This window comes from Otolemur garnettii, unplaced genomic scaffold (assembly GCF_000181295.1).
Source record: "Otolemur garnettii isolate 467f Iridium unplaced genomic scaffold, OtoGar3 scaffold00149, whole genome shotgun sequence".
NCBI lineage: Eukaryota > Metazoa > Chordata > Mammalia > Primates > Galagidae > Otolemur > Otolemur garnettii.
In genome coordinates this window covers 1,813,729-1,818,375 of record NW_003852544.1, presented here as the reverse complement: position 1 = coordinate 1,818,375, position 4,647 = coordinate 1,813,729, and positions in this window count along the sequence as shown.

The following is a 4,647-nucleotide window of genomic DNA, read 5'->3' as shown; positions in this document are numbered from 1 at the left end:
AAATGATGTGGAAAACAGTCTTGAGTGCCTTCAATATCACAGGATGCCTGCCACAGATTAAATTATCCTTCTGGATAGTGAACTCTAAGCCTAAAAGGTCTACTCTTCTCCAGGAGTCATATTCTAGGATCTGCTATGTCGTCAGTGCAGTCATAAAGGTACTGACTGCAAAATGAACCTTATTCAGATTTCATATTAAATTCTACCAATACACATTTTCATGGAAAATGTCCATGACATAAACCCCACAATACTTAGGCTCCATCCAAAAGCAACTGCCTAACTATTAACAAGAACTATGGACACTGGGAGGCCAAGGTGGGTGGACTGCCCAAGCTCAGGAGTTCGAGAACAGCTTGAACAAGAGCAAGATTCCATCTCTAAAAATAGCCAGGCATGATGGCAGGTGCCTGTAGTCCCAGCTACTTGGGAGGCTGAGGCAAGAGAATCACTTGAGCCTAAGAGTTTGAAGTTGCTGTGAGCTATGACACCACGGCACTCTACCAACGATGACAAAGGGAGACTCTATTTCAAAAAAAACCCAAAAACCAAGAAATATGGACAAAACACCTACTTCACCTTTGAACTCCAAGATCCCATAGAAACAATGCCTTCTCCAGTCTACATTAAGAACATAAGATTAACCATGGCTGCACAGCTCAGGTAGCTGGAGCATAGTGCTAAAGAAGGAAAAGATGGACTCCAACAAAAACCAGTCCTTTTCTTCCAGTACCAACTTCTGCCCTCTCACTACTGCGGACAGGCAGATGCATCGGGGTCAGCACAACCCCCATATTACTATTTGCAAACCAACTCCAACTCTACATTCTGTAACCTCTTTTGTAAGATAAGACATTAAAGATTCCCAGCTAAAAGATTTATTTTCTCCTTCAGGTTTAATTTGAAATTTTAAAATGGATGTGAGTCAATCCTCTTTGAAATCAAAGATAAAAGATAATAGTAATTTGCCCAGGTGCAGAGGCTCATGCCTATAATCCTAGTACTCTAGAAGGCTGAGGCAGGATTGCTGCTTGAGCTCAGAGTTCCAGACCAGCCTCAGCAACCCCACATGCTAAAAATAGTAAGAATTTGTCAGTCATGGTGGTATATACCTGTCATCTCAGCTACTCAGGAGGCTGAGGCAGGAGGATCACTTGATTCCAGGAGTTGGAAATTGCAGTCAGCTATGATAATATCACTGCATTCCTCCTGGGGCAGCCAAGGGAAACTGTCTCCCTGCTTCCCGCCCCCCCCAAATTGCAGTGTTTTTACAGGAGCTCTTCTAAGATCTGATATTCCCAGAAGTGAAGCTACATGACCTAGTTCTCATTTCCTCTTAGAGGTTCCATGAGTTTCCCTACTTCCTTTTTAGAGTTCTGTATCATTAATAATTTATTTAGCTGTACCAGTCAGGAGAAGTGTTAAAATCTCCAGGCATAGGGCCAGGCATGGTGACTCACGCTTATAACCCTAGCACTTTTGGAGGCCAAGACAAGTGGGTTACTTGAGCTCAGGAGTACAAGACCAGCACGAGCAAGATTGAGACCCCGTTTCAACTAAAAATAGAAAAACTAGCCAGGCTTGTGGCGGGCACCTGTAATACCTGTAATCCCAGCTACTTGGGAGGCTGAGGGAAGAGGATTGCTTGAGTCCATGAGTTGGAGGCTGCTGTGAGCTATGACACCACAGCACTCTAACCAAGGTGACAAAAAAAAGAACTCTTCAGGCATAATTATGGATTTGTCCCTTCTTCCTGTTAGTTCCTTAGTTTTTGCTTTGTATCTTGAATTCCTGTTAGTAAGTGCACACCTTATTCCAGAGAGGGCCCTGCCTCACACCCTGGGGCAAGGAATATTGCAGAGAGGCCAGGAAGAATGTGAACACACAGGAATTGCAGGGTGGGTTTCCCATTCAGTCCATTAGTATAAAATCATACCCTTTTTATCCAATCATATTATTAGATAGGGTTGTCAACCATGCCTGTGTAATGAAGCCTCCATAAAACCCCAAGAGGACAGGGCTGGGAGAGCTTCTAAGCATCTGCACACATGGAGGATCCTGAAAGTTGGTGCACTCATGGAGGACATGGAAGGTCTGCATGCTTTCCCCCATACCTCACCCTATGCATCTCTTCTTCTATACCCATTATAATAAACAGGTAAACATAATTATTTCCATGTGTTTTGTGAGCCACTCTAGCAAATTAACCAAACCCAAAGGGGGACTAGGGGAACTCCAAGTTGAAGCCAGTCAGAAATTTCAGAGTCTCAGACTTTCAATTGTTGCATTAAGGAGAGGGTGCAGTGTGGGGACCGAATCAGTGATAGGTAGACTATGTCAGAATTGGTTTGGAGGACACCTAGTTGGTGTCTGCTACAAAACTGAATGCTCACTTGAGACATTCCCCAACAATTGGCTACAGAAGTCTTTTTCTATGTTGATGATTATTGTGGTGTGAGAGCAGAGGAAAAGGAAAAACAGAGGGATATGACAAACAGATAAAAAACAGAAGAAGGTGAATAATAATCTAGTGATAAAACAACCAGTAGAAGCAGATTCAGAGAAGATCTAGAAGACACTGGAATTATTAGATAAGGACTTTAAAATAACTGTAACTTAAAAGATGGTTTCTGATTTAGAATGGTTTAACTTACAATTTTTCAACTTTACAGTTGTGTGAAAGCAATACACACTCTGTATGCTTCAACATGCAATCAAGTCTGGATAAACCCATTATGAATCGAAATTATCATAAATTGAAATTACATTTTTATGATATTTTCAACTTAACAATGGGCTTTCTGGGCTATAACTCCATTATAAGTCAAGAAGTATCTGTATATTAAACAAATTAGCCCTGGGCTTGGACCTAGCTAGTAGTGACATGGCTAAATGCACCAAGAAAAATGGAATCATCGGAAAATATAGGAACCACTATGGGTGCTTCCCTCAAGAAAATAGTGAATAAAATTGAAATCAGCCAGCACACCAAGCTCCTTCTGTAGCAAAACCAAGATGAAAAGAGAAGCAATGGGGAGTTAACACTGTCGTTCCTGCCACCACCAACACTACATCCTCCATAGTAGTAAAGTCCACCATCAGACAACTGAAGGAACTAAAAGACTGGCAAAGGCACCACCTTTCCAAATATCACTAGACTCTAATAATGAATGAATTTATGTAAAAAATAATAAGCAAAATAGAGGAAGAGTAGATAAGATAGATGACAAGAGGAAAATATTTCAATAGACTAAGTCTATAAAAGACCATCCCAGAACTCCAGTATAAAATATCTGGAAAGAACTCATTGGATGCATTTGAAAGCAGCCCAAAAACAAGAGATGGCAGGATCAGTGATCTCAAAGACAGTTCAGTATAAGATCTAACCTGAAATACAGAGAAAAAGACTAGAGGAAATCCAAACTGACCATAAAGACAAATGCTAAATGTGTACCTGCTGCCCTCATAGTGAGGAAAAGAGAAAGGGACAAAGCAATGCTTAAAGCAACAATGGCTGAGAATTTTCAAGTCTGATTAAAAACAGCAACCCTCAGAGCTGTGAAGCTCTGAGAACCCCAAGGACAATAATTAAGAAGAACAAATACCAAGCCACATATAGACAATTGTAAACAACTTGCTGAAAGTCCTAGACAAAGAAAAGAAAAAAGTTAAACAGCCAGAGAAAAAAAGAATTTAATTTTCAGAGAAGTAAAATGGTTGAAAGCCTCTTGACTTTAATTAAAACTATGAAACCTAGAGGACAATGGAATTAACATCTCTAATGTGGTCACTTAATCTCTCTGAGCCTGCAGAGAAGTTCATGAGAACCAGATAGTGTGACTGCTAGAAGAACAAAAAAGAACCCTAATATCAGAAGGGCATCCATCAGATATAAATGAAAAGTAAACATACAATAAACATGCTTTTAGATTTTTGCTTAAAAAGGAAAGCATTTATCAACAGCAGACATGCACTGACAAAGAAGTTCTCGAAACTGCACAGAATTTATCCCAAATGGAAGCATAGTACTACATGAAGGAATAAAGAGCCCTAGAAAGGCTAAATATAGGGGAAAATAGAAATAAATATTGATTTTTAAAAGTAACTACAATAATACTAAATCTGTTACTTGGGATTTGATAGGCATGGTGGCTCATGCCTATAATTCCAGAACTTTGGGTGGCTGAGGAAGAAGGATTACTTGAAATGGAGTTTGATATTGCGGTGAGTGTATTCTACCCAGTGACAAAGAGCAAGATCCTGTCTCAAAGAAACAAAACACCGCCCCCCCCCCCAAAAAAAAACCAAGTAAAATACATTTAAAAACATAGCACAGGCTCAGGGCCTGTAGCACAGGGGTTCTAGCGCCAGCCACATACACCAAGGATAGTGGGTTTGAACCCAGCCTGGGCCAGCTAACCAACTGCAACAAAAGAATAGCCAGGCATTGTGGTGGGCGCCTATAGTCCCAGCTATTTGGGAGGCTGAGGCAAGAGAATCGCTTGAGCCCAAGAGTTTGAGGTTGCTGTGAGCTGTGATGTCACATCACTCTACTGAGGGCAACATAGTGAGACTTTGTCTCAAAAAAACAAAAAACAACATAGCATAAAGTGCTGGAGGGAGTTTAACGGTTGCATGGTGCTTGAG